The sequence below is a fragment of the Humulus lupulus genome, chromosome 7 (genome assembly GCF_963169125.1).
Source record: "Humulus lupulus chromosome 7, drHumLupu1.1, whole genome shotgun sequence".
In the NCBI taxonomy this organism is placed as follows: domain Eukaryota; kingdom Viridiplantae; phylum Streptophyta; class Magnoliopsida; order Rosales; family Cannabaceae; genus Humulus; species Humulus lupulus.
In genome coordinates, this window is record NC_084799.1 from 24,836,251 (window position 1) to 24,850,829 (window position 14,579).

Genomic DNA, 14,579 nt, shown 5'->3' on the forward strand with positions numbered 1-14,579 from the left:
TTGAATAATGAAGGCCAATAGAAACCACTTTGTAATACCTTGGCTGTCGTTCTGGATGCACCAAAGTGCCCACCACATTGTTGAATGTGACAATGGTTGAGAATTGACTGCATCTCTTCTTCAGGAACACACCGTCTGATAATTTGATCAACACAATGCCTATAGAGAATAGGCTCCTCCCAATAGTAATGTTTCACCTCAGAAAAGAATTTCTTTAATTGCTGCTTCGACATTTCAGGAGGCACAATCTTGGCAACCAAGAAGTTCACTATGTCAGCAAACCAAGGGACAGCTAATTTCTCACTTACCCCAAACAACTGCTCATCAGGAAAGTAATCATTGATTTGCACTGCTTTCTTATTTTCAGTCTCCTCCACTTCAAGTCTAGAGAGGTGATCAGCTACCACATTCTCGCTGCCCTTCTTGTCACGAATTTCCATGTCAAATTCTTGAAGTAAAAGAATCCATCTAATCAGGCGGGGCTTGGCATCTTTCTTTGACATCAAGTATTTAATGGCAGAGTGATCAGTGTAGACAATCACTTTATTACCAATCAGATACGGTCTAAATTTTTCACAAGCAAACACAATAGCTAGCAACTCTTTTTCTATGGTAGCATAATTCAGTTGAGCATCATTTAGAGTTCGACTAGCATAATAAATAGACCTGAATACTTTGTCAATTCGCTATCCCAAAACTGCACCCACTGCATAGTCACTAGCATCACACATCAACTCAAAAGGCAATTCCCAATTTGGAGTTATCACAATTAGAGCAGAAATAAGTTTTTCTTTCAAGAAATTGAAAGCCTTCAAACATTCATCATTAAAATCAAAGACAACTCCATTCATAAGCAGATTCGAGAGAGGTTTGGACACTTTAGAGAAATCTTTTATGAATCTTCGATAGAACCCAGCATGACCAAGAAAACTTCTTACACCTTTGACTGAAACTGGTGGAGGAAGCTTTTCAATGGTAGAAATTTTTGCTCTATCTACCTCAATTCCCTCACTTGAAATTTTATGGCCAAGAACATTCCCCTCTTTTACCATAAAATGGCATTTCTCCCAATTCAACACCAGATTTGCCTTCTCACAACGATTCAACACGTTCTCCAAGTTACCCAAACAGAGGTCAAATGATGAGCCAAAAATAGAGAAATCATCCATGAATATCTCAATACACCTTTCTACCATATCTGAAAATATAGCCATCATGCACCGTTGAAATGTTGCAGGGGCATTACATAGTCCAAATGGCATTCTCCTGAAAGCAAATGTGCCATAAGGACATGTAAAAGTTGTTTTCTCTTGATCCTCTGGTGCAATAGCGATCTGATGATACCCTAAATACCCATCCAAGAAACAGTAGTAGCTATGGCCTGCCAGTCTGTCAAGCATTTGATCAAGGAAAGGCAAAGGAAAATGATTCTTGTTGCCTTGTTGAGCTTGCGGTAATCTATACAAATCTGCCACCCCCTTACAGTTCTTGTTGGAATGAGTTCATTGTTTTCATTTTTTACCACTGTCATACCACCATTTTTAGGTACCACTTGCACAGGGCTCACCCATGCGCTATCAGAAATTGGGTAGATCACCCCAACGTCCAACCATTTAAGAATCTGCTCAAGTACGACTTCCTTCATGGCTGGATTGAGTCTTCTCTGGGCCTCTATGGATGGCTTGCTATTCTCCTCCAATAATATTTTATGCATTACTGTTGATGGGCTTATTCCTCTAATATCCGCCAATGTCCACCCAATGGCCAATTTATGATCCCTTAAAACCCTCAACAATTTCTCCAATTCTATCTTTGACAAGTCAGCTGACACAATGACAGGTAAAGTTTCATTCTCTCCCAAATATGCATATCACAAATGATCTGGGAGAACCTTCAATTCCAGCTGCGGTGGCTGCTGAATGGATGTTAGCGGTTTATCAGGCGCGTCTGCTAATTCTTGAAACTTCTTCCAGTATGGCAGGAAGGAATTGATCCAGTTTACACAATCTCTTATCTCAACATCATCATCATCGACCTCATCACCCAATAATACTGCCTCTAAGGAACCACTATTCATCCTTCTCTTCAAGACTGCCCTCTCTATCACGTCCACACTATAGCAACTGTCACTAGCCACCGGATACTTCATGGCCTTGAAGACATTAAAGACCACCTCATCTCCTTGAACTCTAAGCTTAAGCTCTCCCTTTTGAACATCAATAAGAGCTTAACATGTGGCTAGAAATGGTATGCCAAGAATAATAGGTACATATGTATCCTCCTCCATGTCCAGAACGATAAAGTCAGCTGGAAAGATAAACTTATCCACCTTCACAAGAACATCTTCAATAATACCCCGTGGATGTGTCACCGATCGGTCTGCTAGTTGTAGAGTGACGGTTGTTGGTTTTGCCTCCCCCAAACCAAGTCTTCTAAACACAGATAAGGGCATCAGATTAATACTCGCCCCCAAATCACATAAAGCGTGTTTGCATTCAAATTTTCCAATAGTGCAAGGTATGGTAAAGCTCCCCGGATCCCTCAGCTTTTGGGGTAACTTCCTTTGTAATATTGCGCTGCACTCTTCAGTGAGTGCTACCGTCTCATGGTCTTCCATCTTCCTTTTCTTGGACAGAATCTCCTTCATGAATTTCACATAGCTGGGCATCTGCTCCAAGGCCTCAGCGAAAGGAATATTTATATGCAGCTTTTTAAACACCTCTAAAAACTTAGAAAACTGTTTATCCAGTGTAGTCTTTCTAAGCCTCTGAGGATATGGAACTCGAACTGACTGCTCATTAACAACTGGCGGACTCTTTTCTGAAAGCTGGTGGTCTTTAGTAACCTTTGCTGAATCAGACTGTTCACCCATCTCTTCATTCTGAACCACTGCCTGTGGAGATCTAGACTGCTCAGTTTGCTTCCCACTCCTCAAAGTAATTGCCTGAACTTGCTCCTTAGGGTTGACTTCAGTATTACTAGGCAAATTTCCCTGTGATCTGTTATTAAGCAGATTAGCCAATTGCCCTACTTGTGTTTCCAGGTTCCTGATAGAAGATCTAGTCTCTGTCATGAACTGAGTTTGAGTGTTGGTGAGGGTTAATAATGCAGCTTGCAATTCATTAGGCCTTTCAGGTGGAGCTTGATTCATTAATTGTTGAGGCCTAGGCTGTTGTGATGAAGAGGCTTGATGCATTGGTGGCTGAGGCATATTATTCTGAAATTGACCCTGAAACTGAGGTTGCTGGCCCTGATTATTCCTCCAAGAAAAATTAGGATGATTTCGCCACCCAGGATTGTAAGTATTGGCGAATGGATTATTTACTGGCCTCTGAAAGTTTCCCACCGCTTGAACCTGAGCTTGATCCATCGGAATGTTATTATTAATACTGGTAGGACACTGATCAAAAGAGTGAGGACCACCACAGATTTCACACCTAGCTGCCATTTGAACCGCTTTAGCAGATACAGTGCTCTGTTGTAATTGTTTAGTGAGTGTAGCTACCTGATCTGTTAAAGCAGTAATGGCATCCAACTCATGCACCCCAGCTACCTTTCTGACCCCCGATGATCTTTCCTCAGACCACTGATGATTATTTGTGGCCATGTCCTCCAGCAGCTCATAAGCACCAGTTGCACTTTTGCTCATAAAAGTACCACCCGCTGCAGCATCAATAATGGTTCTAGTAGTAGGACATAAACCATTATAAAAATTATGCACTAACATCCACTGTTCAATGCCATGATGGGGACATCTTCTCAAAAGTTCTTTGAACCGTTCCCAAGCTTCATACAATGATTCTCCATCATTCAGGCAAAAATTATTGATTTCTCCCCTCAATTTAGCAGCTTTGGAAGGAGGGAAGAATTTTGACAAAAACTTCTGAACCAAATCTTGCCAGGTGATAATAGAGTTCGGTTGCAAGGAGTTCAACCAACTTTTAGCTTTATCCCTCAGAGAAAATGGGAAAAGCCTAAGTTTAATAGCGTCGTCACTCACCCCATTGTATTTAAAAGTTCCACACAGCTCCAGAAAATTAGACAAATGGGTGTGAGGATCTTCAGAAGGCAACCCATTAAATTGAACAGAGGATTGCACCATTTGTAGAATAGCTGGCTTGATCTCAAAGTTGTTAGCCTCTACAGCTAGTGGGCGTATACTGTTTTGTACTCCCGTCAGAGTGGGTAGTACATAGTCTCTCAGGCTCCTCTCAGCATTGTTCTGAGCCTAACCCCCTTGTACAATTCTAGGAATTAAAACATTCCTACCATCCCCATCATTTTGTGCCATCTTCACAGACTTCTGGGCTTCCCTCTTGTTCTTTCTGTTTTGCTTGCAAGACTTTTCAATCTCAGGATTCAAAGGAACAAGACTGTCTGCTCCTCTTCTGCTACGCATATAACACAATTCACCTGAGATAGACAATTTAAGCAACTAAACAGATTGGAAACAAGAGAAATTAAAATCAAATTAGAATAAAAATTAATCAGACTGATATTGATAATTCTTTTCAATCCCCGGCAACGACGCCAAAAACTTGTTGCGAAATTTATATGCTATGCAAGTGCACACAGTCGCAATTTGTAATAATATGGTAAAGAAACCAAGTATCTTCCTCAAGGACTAAATTCTCAATTACCAATCAATTAATTTCTCTTTCTATTTGATCAATTAAAATTCTTGATTTTTATAGACACAGCAAAAGAAACTATAATATTCAGAAACAATAATTGAAAATTAAATAAAATAACAACTAATAGTAAAACCTTTGATTTAAACACTGAAGAAATAATTAGGATGTTTAATCTCATCAACTATCCTCCCTATCATTCCCTAATGCAAAGTACTGAGTTCTTCTTCTTTCTGCCTAATTCAATTAACAAGTTGATACAGCAACCTATAATCATACTATGAATTATAGACTCAACCTAGGTAACAATTTCCTATATTTCTATGGTAAATTGAACCACAAAGGTAGCATTAATCTCGACAACTTAATAAACAGTTACACAATTAATATGGATACTTTCGTTCCAAATTAAAATTATGTCTAATATAACCACAGCAGATTCAAATCTCACTTCTCAGATTTTGATTTAAAAACATATATATAATGACTATAGATGGCCAATCGATAATCAATCAATAAGAGCAGGTTACATGGAATTGAAGAAGATTGAAGAAGAAGAAAATTGAAATTGCATTAGTTCATAATAGGGATTCAAGTGATTCAATTAAAAATCCTAAACAGAAAATTAGTTCATAATCATAATACTAATCACAAAGACAATTAAAGATAACATCAGAAAGTAGAAGAAAAACATGTAGATTGAATACTCCAAGCCTTCAGCCTTCAAGCAATTTCCACCCCAGATCCGTACATCCCTTATTCTCTCTTTTTCGCCTTATAAAAACCTAAGATTCAGTTTTTAAAAGAGGCGGGCCACAGCTCTACATGCACCATGCCGCGGCCCTCTCTAGCCATGCCGCGGCTCGTGGTTCTCCTTCAAAACAGTGGTTCTGTTTCACCAGCTAGCCGCGGCTCTACTTTGCTCATGTCGTGGCTCTTAAGGGATTTCTCAATTTTTCAAGATTTCATCCCAAAAATTCACCAACACTTCCAAATCATGTTGAGATTCATCCTTTCTCGAAATATGTTGAAAAACTTGGTTATTTCTTCCCTTTCTTTGACATTTTCCTCCAAGTACTCAATTCTTCCTGATATTCACAAAGACAAACAAACAAAGCATAAACCCGCACTAAATGAAAGAAAAATGAGATAAAAGGCTACTTAAAATATCACCTAAACATGACAAAAACTAGACTCAACAGCATCTTCAGGAGGTATGTCTGCAAAACAAAAACAAATGATCAGATGGTCTATACCATTCTCATCAGAGGATTCAGATATAGGACCAGTATACTCTGGTAGTTTTTTGTTTTCCCCTCCCATGGTGGGTAGGGGCAGCAGCAGCCTGAGGGTTACTGGGTGGTTCTCGGATGGTCACTCCCATTGGTCGTCGCCTCTGGGGTTGTGACACATCTTACTGTTGCTCGAGGATTTCCTCTCCAGTAGCACTCCCCGCAGTGTATTTCCTCACTTCTTGGTGAGGTTCCAAAAGGCCGACCAACCTTAGATTGCTTTCAGTGACCAGCTCCTTGACGCTATTTTCTATGTTCGTCATGCTGGCTAAGGCTGTGGCCCTTATCTCCATTTCTGAAGTGGGGTCTGGCCGATGCCATGGACCTAGGCGCAACACAAATTCGCTAGGGACAATGAAAGGAAAAACCGACAACAATAAACGACCAGAGATTGAAAATTTTACCTCCTCGAGTGAAGGCCAAGTTGTCAGCGACCAGGTCTGCTCAGGAATATGCGAGTAGATTCCTAGTGGCAGGTGTGGAAAAACCTTGTATTGTTTGGGTTAGGGTTGGATTTAAGATCAAATAGATAGTTGATCTCGTGTAGTGTAGGCACAAGCCATTTTTTTGTGATTGTAGATGATATAGAGTGCTGATAGTACTCTATATCTATTGGGTGTTATTTGAAAAGGGGTGACCTCGAAATAATTGGCCACCCCTTGGAGAAATTTTTGCAAAGGCAAGATTGCCCCTGCCACGATGTGAAATCTTGACCAGGCATTGAAGGCGCCTCCAGGCAAGATGCCCCCCGAAGCAGCAAAAATGAAGACTCCTGGACAACGATAGAAAGAAGGCCCTAAAGGAAGAAGTCGACAGGTTAAAGGGAAATCGTTTCATACGAGATGTCTTCTATCCTGAATGGATTGCCAATCCAGTGTTGGTTCTGAAACCCAACAAAACGTGGCAATCCTGAATCGACTACTCCGACCTTAACAAGGCATGCCCCAAGGATTGTTTTCCCTTACCTTAGATCGATCAGCTCTTAGATGCCAAAGCAGGTCACGACCTTATGTCATTCATGGACACCTATTCTGGATATAACCAGATCGCCATGCACGCACCTGACCAAGAGCATACGAGCTTTGTAACCGATAAGGGACTATACTGCTACAGTGTCATGCCTTTCGGGCTTAAAAACACTGGAGCAACATACCAAAGACTCGTGAACAGAATGTTCTCCAAGCAGATAGGTAATAACATGGAAGTTTATGTTGACGTCATGCTAGTCAAGTCCAAACATAACGATAACCATGTGGATGACCTCGAAGAATGCTTCACCATATTACAAAAATATAACATGAAACTCAACCCACAAAAATGCTCTTTCGGAGTATCTTCGGGAAAGTTTCTAGGTTTTATAGTAAACAAGCGAGGGATAGAGGTTAATCCTGACAAGATCAAGGCATTGATTGATATGCCTTCGCCTTGAAAGCATAAAGATGTCCAAAGTTTAACTGGACGGATGGTGGCATTAATTAGGTTTGTTTCAAAATCTACAGACCGTTGTCTTCCTTTCTTCAACCTTTTGAGATGGGGAAAAAAGTTTGAGTGGACAGAAGAATGCGAGTTTGCATTCCAGGATTTGAAGAAACATCTCTCAGAATTTCTGATATTGTCAAAGCCTATCACAGGAGAAGTCTTATACTTTTATCTCGCTACTACCGAACACGCCATAAGTGTTGTGCTCATTCGAGAGGACAAGAAGCGTCCAATAACGAGGCTGGATATGAAGCATTATTGGCAGGACTTCGAATAGCCAAGGAACTCAAGGCAAGGGCAATACACTGTTACAGTGATTCGCAGTTAGTGGTCAACCAAATTTTGGGGGAATATCAAGCTCGTTGCATAAGGATGGCTGCGTATTTAGAAAAAGCCAAGGCTGCACTCGGACAATTCGAGTTCTACGCCATAGAGCAGGTTCTGCGAGAGCAAAATTCAAATGCGGATGCCTTAGCCAGGCTTGCTACGACCAACGAGGCCAACACACTGAACGTGGTCCCAATAGAATTTCTATCGACCCCCAATATCAACGAGCCTAAAGAGGAAGACATATGCATGATTGACTCCTAACCGACCTGGATGACCCCAATAGTCAATTACCTCGAAATCGATATTCTCCCAGCAGAACGAAACAAGGCTCGAAAATTGATATATCAGATTTCGAGGTACACTATTGGGGAAGGAAGGTTGTAACGAAGAGGATATTCTATGCCACTACTCTGATGTGTAACTCCACCCGAGGCAAAGAAAATTTTAGAAGAAATTCATGAAGGATTTTGTGGGGACCACGCTGGGGAGCATAGTCTGTCGAAAAAAGTTATAAGACAAGGATATTTCTGGCCCACTGTCAAAGCAGATGCATTTGAAATTGTCAAGAAATGTGATAAATGCCAGTGATTCGCCACAATTCCATGAGCTCCACCATCCGAGCTAACCATGATGACCTCCCCATGGCCATTTGCGGTATGGGGAATCGATCTCATAGGCTCGTTACCAACCGAAAAATGTGGAGTAAAGTATGCAGTGGCCGCGGTCGATTATTTTACAAAATGGACCGAGGCCGAACCCCTGGCAACAATTACCTTGAAAAAAGTTCTAGACTTTGTGGTAAGAAACATCATCTGCCGATACGGAATGCCTAGAAAGATAGTGTTGGATAACTGTACCCAGTTCGACAGCGAATTATTTACCCATTTTTTGTGAAAAAAATTGAATAATAAAAAGCTTCTCCTTCGTTGCCCATCCCCAAGAAAATGGCCAAGTCGAAGCGGTCAAGAAAACTCTTAAGAGCTCCATAGAAAAAAGGTTGGAGGAGGCTAAAGGAAAATGGCCAGAGGATTTACCCCATGTTTTGTGGGCTTATCAAACCACAGCTCGCACTTCCACAAGGCATACCCCCTTCTCCCTGGCATATGGATGCGAAGCCATGTTACCAATTGAGGTTGAAATACCCACAATTCGAAGCCATGATTATGATCAAGCCTCAAACCAATCCCAGCTCGAAGAAAGTTTGGACCTTATTGAAGAAAGACGAGAAGAAGCTCAACTGAAAAATGCGGCATATCAACAACGAGCTATCCGATACTTCAATAAAAAGGTTCGAGATAGAAAATTTGGATTAGGAGACTTGGTATTAAGACGAGCATTCATAGCTACAAGGGACCCATCTGCTGGAGTACTCGGACTTAACTGGGAAGGACCTTACCAGACCGAGTCCACTATTTGACCTAGAGTATATAAATTGGCCAGATTAAACAGAGAATTGGTACCGCGAGCTTGGAATGGCGAACATCTACGACCTTACTATCAGTAGTGTAGGATTTATGTTTTATTGTAACCGAGCTTGTTTATTTTTCTAAACTTTTATTAATAAAGTGTTTAACTTCGATCAAAAGTTTTTTTTTTTTTTCAAAATGTTGTATTTTTTGCAAACTCTATTAATTTAAAAACCTATGGTCACACTCATAGGATATTAAGGGGGCATCAGTGGTGTACAATAATACCATAAGTTTGAAAAAATAAATAACATAAAATAAAAATGTCTAGATGGTTAACCCGACATAAAAATGTTGTATACACGAAAACTACCAAACATGTCTAGATCATTAACCTGACATAGATGTTATAAGGGTATATGCGAGCCAAAGCAGTCTGGATATAACCAGATGCGCGAGCTCAGATGATCTAGATGTAACCAGATTCTCAAAAAAATAAGTGTCTGGATATAACCATATGCGCGAGCTAAGATGATCTGGACATAACCAGATTACCAAAATTACAAGTGTATGGATTACAAACCAAACACGACCTATATAATTTTGGAACAAACCAACTAAAACTAATCAACAAAAGTTGGAACATAAATAAACCTACTTCGAGCTATGTCGAGATCGAGGCTGGAATATTTTAAAAAAGATAGTTTCAACCTCACAACCTTAAGGAGCTACTCGAGGAAGAGGAAAAGTGACTACAAAAGCAAGATATAACTAAACTACCTATCTTACATGCCATATAAGTACTTTCGAGTGCATGGTAAAAGTAAGGTCCAGTCTTGACAAATAACGAGATTGGACATGGATACTTCGAGTAAACTATGCACGAATGCATTGGAACTCGAGCTTAAATCCAACAGGTGTTTGTATGATAAATAAACATAATGGCAAACATTTAATATAAAATGCTCAAAATATTTTGACCTAGAAATGTGGAGCAAAAAATATTAAAATAAAGGATGAATATAAAATTGAATATATCAAAAGTAAAAACAAACAAAAAATAGCCCTTATACGAGCTGTAAATTGTCTTTTCCCCAAGGGCATAAAGAAAAAAGAGTAAAGTTACAAAAGTTTTAATGGGACGCAGCCCATGGCCTCGCTTCTATGAAGCAGGAGCATCCCCCTCAGTATCTGACTTCTCCTTCGCCTTCTCAGCCTCCTCTTCGACATCCTCTGCTTCCAGTCGAGCTTGCCACCTCACCGGGAATTCATCCTCAAGAGTGTCCATGGAGCTTGTATTGAGGTCGGCATTGTTGGCCCAGATTCTATACATGGCCATATCAACTGTGCGATCCTTCTTCTTCATGAATTCTTCAAGGAGGCGAGCCTTTTCACCCTCGATTATGTCAAAAGTGGCCTTCTTCTCCTCCTCGAGCTTGGCATTTAGCTCCTCAAGCTCCTTGATTCTCGAGTCCTTCTCCTTAATTTCAGTCTCCAGCTTGGACTTGGTAGCCTTAAGCTCGTTAGCGACCTTGAGCTGGAGATTCATCGACTCCTGAGCATATGACATGCTCGAATTGACTTCATTGTTCAGCTTGTAGAGCAAATGCAGCAAGGGCCTATACACAAACAAATTAGGTCAGAACATATACCAAATAAACTCAAACAGACATGACAATGTAAGAAAAGTAAATTACCGAGGGGATGAGCTCTCTACCCTTGTCATAAAGGGTGTTGGTATCCCGACAGTTGCTTAGGAACTGCCAATGGGGAGCGTCAAGGTTGCTAAAGCTTTGGCCCACCCGAGACAGAACATCCGAGCCAAGGGTGGCTCCGTGTGCTCCCGCGACATTGTCAATAACGTACTCACTAGAGTGAGTCGAAATCGACAATAAACGCTCATGAGTTGGAACCGGCTTCTTTGGAGCTGGCGCAGTTTTCTGGGAGGCTTGGATAACAGAAGGCAAAGAGAGAGTGACCTCGGCAGGAACCCCATCCTCGGGGTCTGTGGCAATGAATTGGCTCGGGCCTTGGGGGCCGGGAGGAGGAGGGGTCGTCTCAGTTCTTTTCGGGATGGTTGTCTCGCTCTCTGTTACGCCCTCAGGCGTTTTCTCTGTTTCGCTTCAGAGCGACGATTAAGTACGTTGTCGAGATCAGACTCCATATCGCCTGCATATACAAGTTGCACATTAGTTAACAAGCTTAAAAATACTAAAAAGAAACAAAGATTCAAGTGACAAAAAACCTAACTGGAACTCTCCCCCGAGCTTGTGCTCGGCGACCATGTAATCCCCCTATCTTTAGAGGAGGCTGGGGGAGTCCCTTCCCTATATGTGGAAGTTAGTCTCGAAAGGTCTCTATAGTCATTTGTCTCGTACTGAATGGCTACCCCATCCCAAACTTCATTTAAACTATACATAGTTTGGAATATTCCTAACCAACTATCAAACCTATGGACCTTTTCGTCTACCCAAGACCATACATGGAAATTATCCCTGGAATCCGAGAATAGGATCAGGGTGTCGGGTTTATGTTTTAGTAGGGAAGGAGACCACAAGGCCAAGCTGAGGATGAATTTACCTCTATCACTCGAGCTCGAGGCCTCGTCGTTTGCTTCATTTCCCGAGCACGGACGTTCGTGACGGTGAGCCATGGGAGCGCGAAACCTTGAGCTCGTTAACCTCTGTCTCGGAGGAAGTTTCTCAGTAGGAAGGGGTACGTGATCCCACATGGTATATTTGTGGTAAGCGGTGTCGTTCGTCAACTGATCCTGCTCCAGGAGACCGCAGGCTTGAAGCTTATCTTCATGAAGAAGATAAGATAGAGAACGCCTGCCGTATGGCAGCTGGAGCAAAGCTTTCTTGTGCTCCACCATCGAGTCCGTGGGTGTGGGGCGGTGATAGTTGGCTGAAGAAACATATACATGTCATTAGTTCGAGCCTAATCATTAATCAAGCTAAAAAAAGAAAGGAAGATATGAACTTACGAATTCGTTGGAACAAATAAAATTTTGAAGGAGCTAGGTCGTCTGTCCAGAAGAACACCAGCTTGAAGTTGGGGGGATGATTGGGAATGTCTTCAAAGATTTTCTTCTCCTTGGGATAGCTCGACAGGTAATAGAAGCCATCTCCTCCCCGAGCTCGGGAGGGGTTGCTTTTCAGACAAAAGAGATACAAGATCTCTCTTGGCGAAGGTCCTTCCCACTTTAACTCATGGTATAGCGACCTTAGGGCTAACAAGACCATGTATGAATTGGTCTAGAGTTGGAAGGTCGCGAGCCCAACAAAATCCAGAAAATCCTTAAAAGAGGATTTCAAGGGCAATAGAGCCCCTGCCTTCATATGCTTGTGACTCCAGGCCGCGAGCTTAAGTTTATTGTCAGGTCGCACATCACCCGGGGCGTAGCAGCTCCATTTGTTTGGAGTAGCAGCTCTACATCTCAGTGAGCCGGATAGTCCTAAGCCATGGCGAGCGAGGATGTCAGAAATTTGTCCCGTTGAACTCACCGAGCTCCAGTAGTGCTCGGCTTCGAAGAATTCCTCCCGTGAGGTTGGAATGCTAGCTGCTTGCAAGGTGGAAGGGCAGTTCGATGAGTCTTCCATCAGCGAGAAAGTAAGGTCACCAAGCTTGTACGCGACGGTGACTTTGAGTGTGGAATCGAGAGGGATAGGTCTAAGCTCAGGGTCTGGGTCTGGATAGATTGCGACCCAAAGTTTCCTCCTTTTTCCTTCCTCGACCTCGTCGATCTGACACCGAAAGTGGGCTCGAATATCTTCTTGCTCGCACCTCACTTTGTATTCGCGAATCAGCCGCTGGTTTCAAGTGAAGGGTGATTCTGGACTTGGTGTTGTTAGAGAGTAGGGAATTGCGAGCACTGACCCCCACCGTTTCTCATAATTCTGCGACATCTAGCAAGAAAGAAAATGGTGAGGGCCAGGCATACAAGAAGTCAGAGTAAGATTTTAAGTGACCCGAGCTCGAAAACCGAGATCAGGGAGTAAGCTCGATCGAGACCAAAGTCTCGAAAGAACAGGTCGAATTCGAGGAAGAAACCCGAACTATTGAAAGGCTTGGGCTTCGATCGTGTATTTGACGCGAGGGGAGGAAAGTGTGGGTTCATTTTAAGAATCCCAGATTTTTAGGGGAAAAGTTGACGGTTACTCAAAAAGTGATAATTCTAGGAATCGTGCATTTTAAAACCCTAGTTCAGTACCCCATTTCTTGGCCTACACGGTATATCATCCGTAGTCTAAAAAAAGGGAAACAAACATCTGTGCTTTTTGCGCTAAAGTCTGGGTTTTAAACCCACAATTTCAAAGATTTTTGGGTCTAGAGTTTATACAATATCGTCTAAATTACATTACTAAGGCAACAAGCTATCGAATATGTTCATAAAGGAAGTACGTAAAGTTGCATGTAAAAAATACATAAACAAAGTAAGATGAAGAATGAAAACTTACACACAGAAGCTGCTAGCGGGTATAATGCGATCGACGACTGAAGGAACGGTATCAGGAAAGCTCTCACAAAATCGAAGATGCCAGGAATGTTTTGGTTCCTTGGTTTGGAAAACATGCAAGAATTGAATAAACTTTGGGTTCTGGTTTTCTCTTCTCTTTTCTCTGAAATTTCAAAATGCGAAAGTGAGGGGAAGAAGATGATACAGGCATATTTATAGGCCCCAAAGAATGTCAAACGTCGAATTGATCTGGACCGTTGGCCGAATTCGGTATCTGATCGAACTAACGGGTACAGACGTGGCGATGGCGGCATAAAGGTGGCAGACGAATGGACGTGGGCATGGTGCAAAAGTACTTGAGTACTATGATTAAGCAACCCGTGATTGACGCGTGTCCACACTCGAGTATATTAAATGGCTCAGTTTCCGAGAGAGGCAGTTCAAAAGTTTCCTTCTCATGGGATTCGAACTGATACTTTTGAGGGGGCAAAATGTTACACCCAGATTTTGAGAATGGGAATCTTGATCTTGAAATCCAGGCTCGTAAGGTGTAAGCTCAAAATAAGCACAGTCGTCATGTGATCCACAAGTCAGAGACAGTTTCACTGTAAGTGACAACCTCGTGAGCTCGAGCATTATGTAGCCTCGAAAGTGTTCGAGCTTATAAGTTGGACTCGCAACTCACGATAGCAAGGGTTCAACAGTTGTATAAACTTCTTGATGCATCTCTTGCCCTTATACAAGATGGTTCGAGCTCGAGAGCTATAAGCTCGAAGGTGATGGCTTCATCAATGGTTACTTGGTGGGAGCATAGGCGAAGTAAGATGACAAGCTCGTAATAGGCAAATGGTCTCGAAGGCACATGGATCTGGTGTCTAAGCTCGTCGATTGTGTGTGAACGTATTTATTGTTGTAAATTCCCTATGTTTAAGGAATCTGATGTAATTGGTTACTCAATCCCACATTTTATGGGATGTTACCG

The 14,579-nt window shown here is 41.9% G+C and overlaps 1 non-coding gene across 1 annotated transcript; it reads left to right on the forward strand.

Annotated features, from left to right (window-relative positions):
• The first annotated feature begins 3,737 nt into the window (after positions 1–3,737).
• On the forward strand, positions 3,738–3,844 carry LOC133793090 (small nucleolar RNA R71). The gene has a single exon (XR_009874551.1). It is a non-coding gene; the product is annotated as a small nucleolar RNA R71 (small nucleolar RNA).
• Positions 3,845–14,579: the final 10,735 nt, after the last annotated feature.